This window comes from Salvelinus fontinalis, chromosome 2 (assembly GCF_029448725.1).
Source record: "Salvelinus fontinalis isolate EN_2023a chromosome 2, ASM2944872v1, whole genome shotgun sequence".
Lineage (NCBI taxonomy): Eukaryota > Metazoa > Chordata > Actinopteri > Salmoniformes > Salmonidae > Salvelinus > Salvelinus fontinalis.
In genome coordinates, this window is record NC_074666.1 from 22,213,521 (window position 1) to 22,230,486 (window position 16,966).

Below are 16,966 nucleotides of genomic sequence, written 5' to 3' on the forward strand. Positions count from 1 at the left end.
CAGACAGACAGGCCCTCTCACATGCTGTGTGTACAGTCAAAGAGACAGACAGACAGACAGGCCCTCTCACACGCTGTGTGTACAGACAGACAGACAGACAGACAGACATACAGACAGACAGACAGACAGGCAGGCAGGCAGGCAGGCCCTCTTTGATCTGAGAAGGAGGGCAGCATGTCATATATCTGTCCAGACAGCTAATGATTTGACTATCTAGGTCCTAGGTGGCATGCATGTCTCTGACTTCTAAATCAAACAGTGGATTGAAGAAGAACACATTCCAACACATTCCACTAGGGACTAATGCACTCTATGTTCTTCTAACCCACGTGGCTTTGATTTAGAAAGAAAGGTATCCCCAAGGTAAAGACAGGCCGAGGGCCATATGTTACCCATAACCTTTGATTAGAGGTGCTTATGATGAAGAGGTTCCCATGAAGTTACAATCTCCTGACAAAGCCCCAGTTTACTGTAACGGCCTAAAGCAGGGGTGTAATGGCGTTAAAGCAGGGGTGTTAACGGCCTAAAGCAGGGGTGTAACGGCCTAAAGCAGGGGTGTAACGGCCTAAAGCAGGGGTGTTAACAACCTAAAGCAGGGGTGTAATGGCCTAAAGCAGGGGTGTAACGGCCTAAAGCAGGGGTGTAATGGCCTAAAGCAGGGGGGTAACGGCCTAAAGTAGGGGTGTAACGGCCTAAAGCAGGGGTGTAACGGCCTAAAGCAGGGGTGTTAACAACCTAAAGCAGGGGTGTAATGGCCTAAAGCAGGGGTGTAACGGCCTAAAGCAGGGGTGTAATGGCCTAAAGCAGGGGGGTAACGGCCTAAAGCAGGGGTGTAATGGCCTAAAGCAGGGGTGTAACGGCCTAAAGCAGGGGTGTAATGGCCTAAAGCAGGGGGGTAACGACCTAAAGCAGGGGTGTAACGGCCTAAAGCAGAGGTGTAATGGCCTAAAGCAGGGGTGTAACGGCCTAAAGCAGGGGTGTAATGGCCTAAAGCAGGGGGGTAACAGCCTAAAGCAGGGGTGTAATGGCCTAAAGCAGTGGTGTAACGGCCTAAAGCAGTGGTGTAACGGCCTAAAGCAGGGGTGTAATGGCCTAAAGCAGGGGGGTAACGGCCTAAAGCAGGGGTGTAACGGCCTAAAGCAGGGGTGTAACGGCCTAAAGCAGTGGTGTAACGGCCTAAAGCAGTGGTGTAATGGCCTAAAGCAGGGGTGTAACGGCCTAAAGCAGGGGTGTAATGGCCTAAAGCAGTGGTGTAACGGCCTAAAGCAGGGGTGTAACGGCCTAAAGCAGTGGTGTAACGGCCTAAAGCAGGGGTATAACGGCCTAAAGCATGGGTGTAACGGCCTAAAGCAGGGGTGTAACAGCCTAAAGCAGTGGTGTAACGGCCTAAAGCAGGGGTGTAACGGCCTAAAGCAGTGGTGTAACGGCCTAAAGCAGGGGTGTAACGGCCTAAAGCAGGGGTGTACAGCCTAAAGCAGGGGTGGGCAAACTTCTTAGCTCGAGGGCCAAATCTGGATTTTGAAATTTAACAGAGAACCGCACATAAACTCAGCAAAATAAGAAACGGCCCCTTTTCAGGACCCTGTCTTTCAAAGATAATTCGTAAAAATCCAAATAACTTCACAGATTTTCTTTGTAAAGGGTTTAAACACTGTTTCCCATGCTTGTTCAATGAATCATAAACAATTAATGAACATGCACCTGTGGAACGGTCGTTAACTTCTCTGGGATATGTGGGACAGTAGCGTCCCACTTGGCCAAAAGCCAGAAAAAATGTAGCGCGCCAAATTCAAATATATTACTATAAAAATCAATCTTTCATGAAATCACACATGAAAGACACCAAATTAAAGCTACACATGTTGTGAATGCAGCCAACATGTCTGATTTCAAAAAGGCGAAAACACACCAAACGATTATGTTAGCTCAGTACATAGCCACAGAAAAACACAGCCATTTTCCCAGCAAAAGATAGTAGTCACAAAAAGCAGAAATAGAGATACAATTAATCACTAACCTTTGATGATCTTCATCAAATGACACTCATAGGACATCATGTTACACAATACATTTATGTTTTGTTCGATAATGTGCATATTTATATCCACAAATCTCGGTTTACATTGGCGCCATGTTCAGAAATGCCTCCAAAATATCCGGAGAAATTGCAGAGCCACGTCAAATAACAGAAATACTCATCATAAACTTTGATGAAAGATACATGTTTTACATATGATTAAAGATACACTTGTTCTTAATGCAACCGCTGTTTCAGATTTCAAAAAAACTTTACGTAAAAAGCACACCATGCAATAATCTGAGACGGCGCTCAAACATAACAACATTTCTCCGTCAACAGAAATATCAACAGAGTCAACAGAAATATGAAATACATCCTAAATATTCCCTTACCTTTGATCATCTTCATCAGAATGCACTCCCAGGAATCCTAGTTCCACAATAAATCATTGTTTTGTTCGATAATGTCCATTACTTATGTCTAAGTAGCTACTTTTGCTAGCATGTTTGGTGCATATGTCCTAACGCTCGCGCAAATGCAGGCGAACTCGGACGAAAACTTCAAAAAGTTATATAACAGGTCGAATAAACTGGTCAAACTAAGTAGAGAATCAATCTTCAGGATGTTATTATCATATAAATCCAATAACGTTCCAACCGGAGCATTCCTTCATGTCTGTAGAAGTTATGGAACGCAAGGCGATATCATGAGGAAAGCACATGACCAGGAACTGGCATTCTGCCAGACCAATGACTGAAACACCTCCCATCCGGCCCCATATCACACTAGAGGCTTCATTCCACGTTCTACAGACTGTTGACATCTAGTGGAAGGCGTAGGAAGTGCAAACAGATCCATATCTTACAGGGAATTGAATCGGCGATGAGTTGAACATTGACCAGTCTCAGAATTCTCACTTCCTGTTTTTTTCTCAGGTTTTTGCCTGCCATGAGTTCTGTTATACTCACAGACATCATTCAAACAGTTTTACAAACTTCAGAGTGTTTTATATCCAATAGTAATAATAATGCATATATTATGCATATATTAGCATCTGGGACAGAGTAGGAGGCAGTTCACTATGGGCACGCAATTCATCCAAAAGTGAAAACGCTGCCCCCTATCATAAAGAAGTTAAGACACTAACAGCTTACAGACGGTAGGCAATTAAGGTCACAGTTATGAACACTTAGGACACTAGAGGCTTTTCTACTGACTCTGAAAAACACCAAAAGAAAGACGCCCAGGATCCCTGCTCATCTGCGTGAACGTGCCTTAGGCATGCTGCAAGGAGACATGAGGACTGCAGATGTGGCCAGGGCAATAAATTGCAATGTCCGTACTGTGAGACGCCTAAGACAGCACTACAGGGAGACAGGACGGACAGCTGATCGTCCTCGCAGTGGCAGACCACGTGTAACAACATCTGCACAGGATAGGTACATCCGAACATCACACCTGCGGGACAGGTACAGGATGGCAACAACAACTGTCCGGGAACGCACAATCCCTCCATCAGTGCTCAGACTGTCCGCAATAGGCTGAAAGAGGCTGGACTGAGGGCTTGTAGCCCTTTTGTAAGGCTAGTCCTCACCAGACAGCACCGGCAACAGCATCGCCTATGGGCACAAACCCACCGTCGCTGGACCAGACAGGACTGGCAAAAAGTGCTCTTAACTGACGAGTCGCGGTTTTGTCTCACCAGGGTGATGGTCGGATTCGCGTTTATCGTCGAAGGAATGAGCGTTACACCGAGGCCTGCACTCTGGAGCGGGATTGATTTGGAGGTTCGTCATCATCGGACTGAGCTTGTTGTCATTGCAGGCAATCTCAACGCTGTGTGTTACAGGGAAGACATCCTCCTCCCTCATGTGGTACCCTTACTGCAGGCTCATCCTGACATGACCCTCCAGCATGACAATGCCACCAGCCATATTGCTCATTCTGTGCGGGATTTCCTGCAGGACAGGAACGTCTAGGACCTGTTGGATCGGAGTGTGAGGGCTAGGGCCATTCTCCCCAGAAATGTCCGGGAACTTGCAGGTGCCTTGGTGGAAGAGTGGGGTAACATCTCACAGCAAGAACTGGCAAATCTGGTGCAATCCATGAGAAGGAGATGCACTGCAGTACTTAATGCAGCTGGTGGCCACACCAGATACTGACTGTTATTTTTTATTTTGACCCCCTTTGTTCTGGGCCGTAGTTTGCCCAACCCTGGCCTAAAGGCTAGACATATGACTGTATAATCTAATGTACTCTATCTACGGTATGTACTCTATCTACGGTCAAGGTCAGACTGAGGTAGACAGTAATCTGCTATGTACTGAGAAAAAATAGTGTTAAATACTACTGTTTGCTTGATCAGGTCATCAGTGATAAGTTGTGATGTAGGGCCTGAGAAACGATGAGGAGGGTTGTTGCTCTTGGAGGAAGGATGTGATCTTATCTGAGCTCCAGTAATGACTTTAGCTGACTGCCTGGTCTGTTGTGTTGTGTTGTGAAGGAGAGGAGAGGAACAGCTGGGGGACATAGAAACGGGTACAGTAGATCATAGTTTCAGTCTGTGTTGTTATCTATGAAAGTACAAAGCGATAAGCACTAATCGCCTAATATCACCTTAGATCTATGTTCATTATGATGAGGGCCTGTGGGGAAGGTTTCAGAAGTGCAGACTATTTAGAACAGGAACAGAGATTTTAAATACTTTTTGTGTTTAAAAAAAAATCTCAGTCATGAGATATACAGTAGCTTAAAAGTTTTAGGACTTACAGTAAATCGTAAACTATAAAAACGATTAAAAAAACAAATAATGTACATTCCTGACAAATGCAACACTTTTTCCCTTCCCTTTGCAATACCATCCATTAGACCCTAATACACAGCAAACCCACATGAGTAAAGTACCACCCGTTTGTCTGACCCTGGCCAGGCGACCAGCCAGCCTGAAGCTGTATGCTGGCGCTAACACAGTAACACAGGATATGTCCTGACAGGAAGCAGCCTGACGAAACCACGACAACGGGGATGACTATCTCCCAGGTGTGGCGGGCGGCGATTACACAAGCCTGCCTGGCGTTCAGCTCGTCAATCACTCAACACTTCCCCTGTACGCTCAACACCCGTGGAGACATTACACTGGACCAAACAGAGCTCAGAACCGCCTGTTCAGAACCGCCTGCTCAGAACCACCTGCATCCATAAAATAACATGGGTAGCTTTATTATGCAAGGAACCTCACCTCTCACAGTTATGTTATATGGGTCTAAATTCCTGTGGTTTAGAAGGCACACCAATGCTAGACATACACTGAGTGCACAAAACATTAGGAACACCTTCCTAATATTAAGTTGCACCCCCTTTTGCTCTAAGAACAGGGCATTGTCTCTACGAGGTGTCGAAAGCGTTCCACAGGAATTCTGGCCCATGTTGACTCTAATGCTTCCCATGCACATTCATCTACACTGATTGTAGTGGATTTAACAGGTGCCGTCAATACATCGTTCACCTGGAATGACCTGGTCAGTCTATGTCATGGAAAGAGCATAATGATTTGTACACTCAGTGTATTAACTTGACATACTAGTGTAGTGTCTGTGGGAGACCTGCAGCCCATTATGCTGAAGCATGCCGAGACAGACAGAAGCAACATTTTATAGAGGGTGGACCTCTCTTCCCTATCTGTCACTATTATTATAGTAAAGGTATAGTGTATCGGGTCTTAATATAGGTGGGCTAAGCTTCCTCAATTTGTGATTACATCACCAGAGATGGAGGATACCACTCGTTCCACAGCAACAGCAGCTGTTGGTGTTTTCAGGCCACCTCATCACAGAGTCTCTGAGTCACATTAGTGATTATTCAGCCAGAGGAGAGCCTCAGCCTCGACTGTCAATGAAGCAACTATTCACTCAATTCACTGCATTGTGTGCAAGGCGGCATAAAGGCTGCAGGTTGAGCAGCATGACGCTGTGAAGACCTGAACGCACAGGATGTTCTCTCCCTCTCTGGCTCCGCTGCCCAGGAATCCCTCTGATCCAGGAAGTTAGATAACCTCAGTAGGTAGAAACAAAGGAATCAAGAGCAGACTGTTCTGTACTGTACTGCCTGGAAGTCAGAAGTCCTATAGCGTAGGCTTCATTATGAGAGAGAAAAAGAGAGAGAGAGAGAGAGAGAGAGAGAGAGAGAGAGAGAGAGAGAGAGAGAGAGAGAGAGAGAGAGAGAGAGAGAGAGAGAGAGAGAGAGAGAGAGAGAGAGAGAGAGAGAGAGAGAGGGGGGGGGCATGACACATTTTCCTAGTTTCCTTGTTCTTTGTTGCAGTTTCTTTTATCAAGGAAATCAGAATGTAAAACCTGCAGGAAGTACAGGAAGCATAGCTCAGGCATACTGTATGCATACCGTAAATTCACAGGCATACTATATTTTTAAGTAGACCGGCACACACTTATGCACACACACAGCACAGTAGCCCAGTAAAACCCACACAGCCTCGACCCATTTCTCTTTAAGACTGTTAAGTGAAACTACTTCAACTGCTCTCTGGGGTGTAATTGGTGGCCAATCTGAGGCTTGGTAAATACAGTACAAACTCTATTACAGTGAGTCTAAGCATCCCTGGAGAACAACTAGTCCAGGCTCAATTCCCCAGGCCCAGACAAGGCCCAGACAAGACCTAGACCAGGCCAAGACCAGACCAGAAGAGAGCCAGCTGACCCAGTCTGACCAACACAAAACAGCCCTTCTCAGTCCCTCCAGTGCCCTGGGGTCAATGACAGTGTCAACAGTAGGGTTATGGGAGGGAGCACAGCTCAGTCTAAGCACCCAACAGGATTGCAGTGTGTGGGTTATGGTCAGGGAAATGTGCATGTGTGCTTGAGTAGAACAGCCACGTGAAGTGCAGCGGCAGGGGTGAAATATTTCAGTTTGGGACAGCCTTACCCTTTAGCCATCTAGAATCCCTCCATGAAGGAAGAAAACAATGTGACATACCTTAGTCTATATTTGGCATGATAAATTCTCATCATCATCTCCAGAAACAGTGCTTTTAAGACAGAGGCTATGCTTCACTTTTCTTCCTTTTAATAACCTGTTGGGGATGGGGGCGCTGTTTAGACTATTTATGCTAATGTGGCTAATTTTTTAAACGGCTTCCCACAAAATCCTTGATCGTACAATATGCATATTATTATTATTATTGGATAGAAAACAGTCTATAGTTTCTATAGGAGTTGAAATTTTGTCTCTAAGTGGAACAGAGCCCATTCTACAGCAATTTCCCTGACATGGAGTCAGATTTGAGAAACGTTGGCCACTTTTCTGAAGTCATTTAAAAGGGCTCTGTCGTTGCTATGACTATACGGACACTTCTTACGTCTTCCCCTGGATGCCTTTACGTGATGACGATTCCAACGGGCTCGATTGCTCGTTCACAGGCCCTACAAATGAAAAAAACCTTTAGCTAGCAAGTCTTTTCTTGCTGCGTAACGCGCGTGGAAGACACCGACCCTCTCCTGTTCCAAGCGTTAGTTTAGCCTGTTATATTTCTCCGGTCATCTTTTCACTCGTTATAGGAGTTACAAACATCACAAAGTAGTTAATTTAAAGCGTTTTATAGCAATTTATATCCGTTTAGTGCGATTTTGGGACATTTATTTTTGCAACGATGTGAAAAGTTGGTCACGCTTTTCAGTTCATCCCGAACGTAGTTGACATTTCCACATGGCAAGAGGACAGCTTTCCACCAAAAGACGATTTCTCCCAAGAAAGGATCCTTTGCCCAAGATACTGATGGAAGAACAGCTCAAGGTAGGACATTTTTATTATGATAAATCGTGTTTCTGTCGAAACATTTTAGTGGCTTAGAACGCCATGTTTTATGACGTAGCTTCGCTAGGCGCAAACTGTATTGAAAAGTAAGGATAAATTAAAAAATGTAATAACGCAATTGTATTAAGAATTAAATTGTCTATCAATCCCTGTCCACCCTATATTTTTTAGTCACGTTTATGAGTATTTATGTATAAGAGTAGATCACTGTCTAAGTGGCGCAAGGACGTTTTCTTTACCAGCTTGTCTACATTTCACATTGTCTAACCATGATTTTGGTGGCTAAATATAAACATTTTCGATCAAACTGTATATGCATGTTGTAATGTGATGTTACAGGAGTGTCATCGGAAGAATTCTGAGAAGGTTAGTGAAAAAATTAATATCTTTTGGCGATGTTGACTTTTATCGCTCACTTTGGCTAGAATCAATGCTGGGCTGCTAATTGCTATGTGCTAAGCTAATATAACGATTTATTGTGTTTTCGCTGTAAGACACTTAGAAAATCTGAAATATTGTCTGTATTCACAGGATCTGTGTCTTTCGATTCGTGTATGCTGTGTATTTTTACGAAATGTTTGATGATTAGTAGTTAGGTAAACACGTTGCTCATTGTAATTATTCTAGTCCATTTGTGATGGTGGGTGCAATTGTAAACTATGCCATCTACCTGAAATATGCACTTTTTTCTAACAAAACCTATCCCATACCATAAATATGTTATCAGACTGTCATCTAATGAGTTTTTTTGTTGGTTAGGGGCTATAAATATCTTAGTTTAGCCGAATTGGTGATGGCTACTGGTGTTGGTGGACAAATAAAAGATGGTGGAATATGCTAATGTGTTTTTAGGTAATAGATGTACATCTTTACATATTGTGTCTTCCCTGTAAAACATTTTAAAAATCGGAAATGTTGACTGGATTCATAAGATCTGTGTCTTTCATTAGCTGTATTGGACTTTAATGTGTGAAAGTTAAATATTTTAAAAAAATATTTTTTTTGAATTTCGCGGCACTGGTTTTTCAGTGGGGGGGGGGGGGGGGTGTGCCGCTAGCGCCACGCTGATCCTAGACAGGTTTTAAAGCTCTGATAAAAGTATACTGTCTGTGTGCATTACTTAAGCAATAAGGCCTGAGGGTAGAGGTCGACAGATTAATCGGAATGACCGATTAATCGGGGCCGATTTCAAGTTTTCATGACAATCGGAAATCGGTATTTTTGCGTGCCGATTTGCCAATTTATTTGTTTATTTAAAAAAAAAATGTACACCTTTATTTAATCTTTATTTAACTAGGCAAGTCAGTTAAGAACACATTCTTATTTTCAATGACGGCCTAGGAACAGATTTTTAACCTTGTCAGCTCGGGGGATCCAATCTTGCAACCTTACAGTTAACTAGTCCAATGCTCTAACACCTGATTACATTGCACTCCACGAGGAGCCAGGCTGTTAGCGAATGCAGTAAGCTAAGGTAAGTTGCTAGCTAGCATTAAACTTATCTTATAAAAAACAATCAATCAATGACTGTCATTGCTCCAATGTCTACTTAACCATAAACATCAATGCCTTTCTTAAAATCAATACACACGTATATATTTTTAAACCTGCATATTTAGCTAAAAGAAATCCAGGTTAGCAGGCAATATTAACCAGGTGAAATTGTGTCATTTCTCTTGCGTTCATTGCACGCAGAGTCAGGGTATATGCAACAGTTTGGGCAGCCTGGCTTGTTGCGAACTAATTTGCCAGAATTTTACGTAATTATGACAACATTGAAGGTTGTGATCAGATAATCAAATAATGACAACATTATCATATAAATCTAATTCAAAACTAATAAACTGCTTGAATTAAAACGTTTACTGATCAATGCTCATATTATTATGAGGGTGATTGTTAGATTAGGCAAGCATGATAAAATAATCCTGGAATAGGAACCAACAGCAGATGACTTGTTATTCTCAGACCCAGATGACAGGGGATGGGGGTTTGGACGGAGAGTGAGTGAGGAAGATGAGTGGAGCTTTAGGAGAGCTTTGATGTGCAGAACAAAGTTTCTCACAAAGACAAAGAGCAGCAGTTGTAGATGTAGTGGTATTATTCCTTGAGTTATTTCTCTAGAAATCCTGCCAGAAACATTGTAGCTACAGTTGGCTTCCCCTGTCCGGTGTGTAGAATTCTAGCAATCCAGATCATGTCAGAATATATTGATCAATAATTGATTTAAACGAACTGTTAAAAAGTGGCAATTTTATAAAACTCATGAAGGATGTTGTAGTTGATCTGATATGGTATCTTTTATCCCAACATTGTTATACATGACATTTGAATCTTGTGTACTAACTGAACTCAGCAGTTAGCCTAGTGGTTAAGAGTGTTGGGCTAGTAACCGAGAGGTCGCTGGTTTGTATTCCCGAACCAACTAGGTGAAAAATCTGCCGATGTGCCCTTGAGCAAGGCACTTAACCCTAATTGCTCTGGATAAGAGCATCTGCTAAATGATGTAAATGTATAAATCAACAAGTTTATTATACACACCTACACCAGATGAACAAGTTAGGCAGAGTGTCTGTGGTTGTAGCATTAAGGAGTCAAATTAGAGGAAGTGACTTGTGAGTGCTTGGGAAAGGGATGTGATGTCTGAGGCAGTATGAGGGCCTTATATGGAGTTGTTACTACAGATGTAGGATCTTAATTTGAGACAGTTTGCTATAGCAGGAAAATAATCCTGCAGGAAATGTGGATTATAATTATTGGACATTTTTGTAAGGGTTGCTATATTTTTCGTAAGGGAATATCACGTCTGAAATTTCAAAGTGGAAATTACAAACTCCAGAAGCCTTTTTAATCCTGAAATACACTACACGTTTTATATTTCCTGCATAGCAGGAATGTTCTCCTGCAACATGGTGATCACATTAACATCCTACATCTGTATCAGCTAATAGAGACAATGCAGTCTGTGACTGACAACCCCATGTCCTCAAACAGAAAACGATATATTGCAAACACTGATGTTTTAAAACATCCACTGGGTCAGATCCCTCACGTTCATTTACCTTCACACAAACACTCTTCTACAGAGCAGCTTACAGTAGTGAGTGTCTACATTTTTCATATTGTACTGGTCTCCCGTGGGAATCAAACACACAACCCTGGCGTTGCAAGTGCCATGCTCTACCAACTGAGCCACATGGTACCTTCAAAACCATGTGAATAAAAACCTCTAACTTCTTTAAACGGCAATAAACTGAAATATGAATAGATCTAGTTACTGTGTGGAGACAAGGCATCAGCCCCAGCATGTCGATATAAAAGATGATTAAAGGCCCTGAACCCTCTGCCTTCTGAATCACTGGGATTAATCTGTGGAGGCAGCATTCCTCAGTCGGTGTGCTGTTCAGCTAAACCACAACCTGCTGGGCCAGTACAAGCAGAACAAATGGCCCAGAAAGAACATGGTGTGGTAGAGAGCTGAGGTGCAGGTGGCGTCTTGCCTTTTATACCGCACACCTGTTACAGCCTGCACAGAATGTTCTGTGGGAAAGAATACGAGAACAGGAAAAAGGAGTAGAGAAGAGAGGATAGAGGAGAGAAGAGAAGAAAGAAGAGAGGAGAAAAGAGAGGAGAGAAGAGAGCAGAGGAAGAGGTACAGTAGAGGATGATATAAAAGAAGAGAAGAGAGAAGAGAGGAGAAAAGAGAGGAGAGATGAGAGAAGAGGAAGAGGTACAGTAGAGGACGATATAAAAGAAGAGAAGAGAGAAGAGAGGAGAAAAGAGAGAATAGAGAAGAGAAGAGAGAAGAGAGGAGAAAAGAGAGGAGAGATGAGAGAAGAGGAAGAGGTACAGTAGAGGACGATATAAAAGAAGAGAAGAGAGAAGAGAGGAGAAAAGAGAGAATAGAGGAGAGAAGAGAAGAGAGGAGAAAAGAGAGGTGAGAAGAGACGAGAAAAGAGACGAGAAAAGAGAGGAGAGATGAGAGGAGAGATGAGAGGAGAGAGGAGAGGAGAGAGGAGAGGAGAGAGGAGAGGAGAGAGGAGAGAAGAGAGGAGAGAGGAGAGAGGAGAGAAGAGGAGAGAAGAGAGGAGAGAAGAGAGGAGAGAAGAGAGGAGAGGAGAGAGGAGAGGAGAGGAGAGAGGAGAGGAGAGAGGAGAGAAGAGGAGAGAGGAGAGAAGAGAGGAGAGAAGAGAGGAGAGGAGAGAAGAGAGGAGAGAAGAGAGGAGAGAAGAGAGGAGAGAGGAGAAAAGAGAGGAGAGGAGAGAAGAGAGGAGAAAAGATAGGAGAGATGAGAAGAGAGGAGAGAAGAGAGGAGAGAAGAGAGGAGAGAAGAGAGGAGAGAAGAGAGGAGAGAAGAGAGGAGAGAAGAGAGGAGAAAAGAGAGGAGAGAAGAGAGGAGAAAAGAGAGGAGAAAAGAGAGGAGAAAAGAGAGGAGAAAAGAGAGGAGAAAAGAGAGGAGAAAAGAGAGGAGAAAAGAGAGGAGAAAAGAGAGGAGAAAAGAGAGGAGAAAAGAGAGGAGAAAAGAGAGGAGAAAAGAGAGGAGAGAAGAGAGGAGAGAAGAGAGGAGAGAAGAGAGGAGAGAAGAGAGCAGAGGAAGAGGAAGAGGTACAGTAGAGGACGATATAAAAGAAGAGAAGAGAGGAGAGGATGAAAAGCAAGTGTTCTTTTCCTTTGAGGAAAACATCTTATTAACAGCCACTTGAACAGGGCAGGCTCTTGTCCATCCGTGTCTTTGGCTGGGTTGTCATGGTCTGGTTCCAGCCATTACCTCCTGCAATCACACTGCTGCTGAAAGCTGAAAGCCAGGACCCAGGAGATAAGCTGCCGCTGGCCCAAGGCTGGCACTTTCACGACTAATGCCATGAAAACACAAACAAAACATTCCAAAAGCAAGACCAGTACTTCAGACTGAATACTGAATGCCCTACTTTGCCCTGAAACAACATGCCATCGCGGAGGGGTGATATTAATAAATAAATTAATGATGGCAATCACCTGATTACCATGTCACTCACAAAACAACAAATTAATAACTACAGCTGTATGTGTGCATGCGTGTGTGTGTGTGTGTTGGTGTAAATGTGTCCTCTTCATAAAACTGAAAACTGTCACACAGGAAATGGCAGTTTAACTCTGATTTCAGACATATTAAGCAGTATGTGTGAAACTGAATGCCTGCTGGTGCAGCTCATGCAGACCTCAATTGGCCACGGTAAGCAGGATGCATGGTTGGTTTGTGTGTAATAATACTGAGAGAGCTGCTTCCACCAGCTCTGAAGCAAAAAGACACGGGGAGAGTTCCTGAGTACAATCCTATCAAGTCCCAACCGATAGAGAGACAAAGCCGATTCTGTGTAGTGTTACTTGATAACCATTAAACCAGGGATGGGCAACTGGCGACCCCCTTTAGAAGGCCCTCGGATATATATATATTTTTAACTCAGTCGGGGTCTCAACATACTGTTGCAAGTTACAATAGTAGAACACACAGGGTGCAATTTCAAAATGTGGTTGTGGATCAGCAGTTTTTCTCTTGTTATGTCACTCACTTATAGTCGCTCAATTAGCCCGTGTCAGCTAACAATTTTAGAGACTCGTAAGTTAGTCTAGTGGCCAGCTATCTAAACTTAGTAATCATTGACCCTCATGATGACTTCAGATTTTTGTGGGCCTCACCCCCATTAAAGTTGCCCATCCCTGCATCAAACAAGCCTCAAAATATGTCAGCCATTTACTGTATTGTGTTCATATCACTTGAAAATGAAGTTTAAACATATGATTAACTTTATATTAGAAACACATAAAACATACAAGGTTTTATGAAAGAGTTGGCTGACATCTTCTCTCAGTTCTTGTGGTGTTAGGTAGTTGTGTGGTGTTAGGTAGTGTGAGTTGTCTGGTGTTAGGTAGTTGTGTGGTGTTAGGCAGTGTGAGTTGTGTGGTGTTAGGTAGTTGTGTGGTGTTAGGTAGTGTGAGTTGTGTGGTGTTAGGTAGTTGTGTGGTGTTAGGTAGTGTGAGTTGTCTGGTGTTAGGTAGTTGTGTGGTGTTAGGCAGTGTGAGTTGTGTGGTGTTAGGTAGTTGTGTGGTGTTAGGTAGTGTGAGTTGTGTGGTGTTAGGTAGTTGTGTGGTGTTAGGTAGTGTGAGTTGTGTGGTGTTAGGTAGTTGTGTGGTGTTAGGTAGTTGTGTGGTGTTAGGTAGTGTGAGTTGTGTGGTGTTAGGTAGTTGTGTGGTGTTAGGTAGTGTGAGTTGTGTGGTGTTAGGTAGTGTGAGTTGTGTGGTGTTAGGTAGTGTGAGTTGTCTGGTGTTAGGTAGTGTGAGTTGTGTGGTGTTAGGTAGTTGTGTGGTGTTAGGTAGTGTGAGTTGTGTGGTGTTAGGTAGTTGTGTGGTGTTAGGTAGTGTGAGTTGTCTGGTGTTAGGTAGTTGTGTGGTGTTAGGTAGTGTGAGTTGTGTGGTGTTAGGTAGTTGTGTGGTGTTAGGTAGTGTGAGTTGTCTGGTGTTAGGTAGTTGTGTGGTGTTAGGTAGTGTGAGTTGTGTGGTGTTAGGTAGTGTGAGTTGTGTGGTGTTAGGTAGTGTGAGTTGTGTGGTGTTAGGTAGTTGTGTGGTGTTAGGTAGTGTGAGTTGTGTGGTGTTAGGTAGTTGTGTGGTGTTAGGTAGTGTGAGTTGTCTGGTGTTAGGTAGTGTGAGTTGTCTGGTGTTAGGTAGTTGTGTGGTGTTAGGTAGTTGTGTGGTGTTAGGTAGTGTGAGTTGTGTGGTGTTAGGTAGTTGTGTGGTGTTAGGTAGTTTGAGTTGTGTGGTGTTAGGTAGTGTGAGTTGTGTGGTGTTAGGTAGTGTGAGTTGTGTGATGTTAGGTAGTGTGAGTTGTCTGGTGTTAGGTAGTGTGAGTTGTGTGGTGTTAGGTAGTTGTGTGGTGTTAGGTAGTGTGAGTTGTGTGGTGTTAGGTAGTTGTGTGGTGTTAGGTAGTGTGAGTTGTCTGGTGTTAGGTAGTTGTGTGGTGTTAGGTAGTGTGAGTTGTCTGGTGTTAGGTAGTTGTGTGGTGTTAGGTAGTGTGAGTTGTGTGGTGTTAGGTAGTGTGAGTTGTGTGGTGTTAGGTAGTGTGAGTTGTCTGGTGTTAGGTAGTTGTGTGATGTTAGGTAGTTGTGTGGTGTTAGGTAGTGTGAGTTGTGTGGTGTTAGGTAGTGTGAGTTGTGTGGTGTTAGGTAGTGTGAGTTGTCTGGTGTTAGGTAGTTGTGTGATGTTAGGTAGTTGTGTGGTGTTAGGTAGTGTGAGTTGTGTGGTGTTAGGTAGTGTGAGTTGTGTGGTGTTAGGTAGTGTGAGTTGTGTGGTGTTAGGTAGTGTGAGTTGTGTGGTGTTAGGTAGTGTGAGTTGTGTGGTGTTAGGTAGTTGTGTGATGTTAGGTAGTTGTGTGGTGTTAGGTAGTTGTGTGGTGTTAGGTAGTGTGAGTTGTGTGGTGTTAGGTAGTGTGAGTTGTGTGGTGTTAGGTAGTGTGAGTTGTGTGGTGTTAGGTAGTTGTGTGGTGTTAGGTAGTGTGAGTTGTGTGGTGTTAGGTAGTGTGAGTTGTGTGGTGTTAGGTAGTTGTGTGGTGTTAGGTAGTGTGAGTTGTGTGGTGTTAGGTAGTGTGAGTTGTGTGGTGTTAGGTAGTGTGAGTTGTGTGGTGTTAGGTAGTTGTGTGGTGTTAGGTAGTTGTGTGGTGTTAGGTAGTGTGAGTTGTGTGGTGTTAGGTAGTGTGAGTTGTGTGGTGTTAGGTAGTGTGAGTTGTGTGGTGTTAGGTAGTTGTGTGGTGTTAGGTAGTGTGAGTTGTGTGGTGTTAGGTAGTGTGAGTTGTGTGGTGTTAGGTAGTGTGAGTTGTGTGGTGTTAGGTAGTGTGAGTTGTGTGGTGTTAGGTAGTTGTGTGGTGTTAGGTAGTGTGAGTTGTGTGGTGTTAGGTAGTTGTGTGGTGTTAGGTAGTGTGAGTTGTGTGGTGTTAGGTAGTTGTGTGTAGTAGTGTAGGTAGTGTGAGTTGTGTGGTGTTAGGTAGTGTGTGAGTTGTGTAGTAGAGTGTTAGGTAGTGTGAGTTGTGTGGTGTTAGGTAGTGTGAGTTGTGAGGTAGTTAGGTAGTTGTGAGGTGTAGGTAGTGTGAGTTGTGTGGTGTTAGGTAGTTGTGTGGTGTTAGGTAGTGTGAGTTGTGTGGTGTTAGGTAGTGTGAGTTAGTAGTGGATGTCTAGGTAGTGTGAGTTGTGTGGTGTTAGGTAGTGTGAGTTGAGTGGTGTTAGGTAGTGTGAGTTGTGTGGTGTTAGGTAGTTGTGTGTGTGTTAGTGTAGTGTGAGTTGTGTAGGTGTTAGGTAGTGTGAGGATGTGTTCTGGTGTTAGGTAGTTGTGTGGAGTTAGGTAGTGTGAGATAGTTAGTGTGAGTACGTGAGGTAGTTAGTGTGGTGAGTTAGGTAGTGTTGAGTAGTTGATACTGGTCGTTAGGTAGTCTGACGTGGTGTTAGGTAGCTTCGTTGTAGGTAGTTAGGTAGCGTGACGTGTGTGAGTAGAGTAGGTAGACTGTGAGTAGTGAGGTGTTAGGTACGTGAGAGTTGTGTAGGTGATAGGTAGTTGTGCGGTGTTAGGTAGTGAGGTTGAGTGGAGTTAGGTAGTGTGAGTAGTGTGGAGTTAGGTAGTTGAGTGGTGTTAGGTAGTGTGAGTTGTGAGGTGTTAGGTAGTGAGAGTTGTGTGGAGATACGGTACGAAGTACGGTGATAAGGTAGTGTGAGCTGTAGTGGAGTTAGGAGCGTGTGAGTTGTAATCAAAAGTCACCCCGACCCCATGGTCAACCCCAGATTGAGATCCCAGACCCAATGCTGAACCCTCCCGATCATACTCCAGCACGCAGCCATTCCTGTCGCCCTGCCGTCTCGTTTGTCTTCCTGGCCAATGACTTGATCTCAAACGTTTAACATTTTTCAATAAACCAAGAAGCAAAAGCAGTGGAGTGAAATAAATCAAAATGGAGTGATAAGTTACTGGAACCATAGATAGAATTGTTTTATTTCGCCATGCCATCAGGGTAGATTGGAAGCAGCTGCCTGACTACACACTACTCAGACTCACTGACCAAACAGATCTGGGCTGAAAAATGCATTGCATTGCTATGAAACCCACAGT

General features: G+C 43.7%; 1 protein-coding gene across 4 annotated transcripts in view; it reads right to left on the bottom strand.

The window, feature by feature from the left end:
* The window catches only part of LOC129814228 (PDZ and LIM domain protein 5-like), a 102,459-nt gene that overhangs the window by 47,634 nt on the left and 37,859 nt on the right, over window positions 1-16,966 (bottom strand). The gene's annotated exons all lie outside the window — the stretch shown is intronic.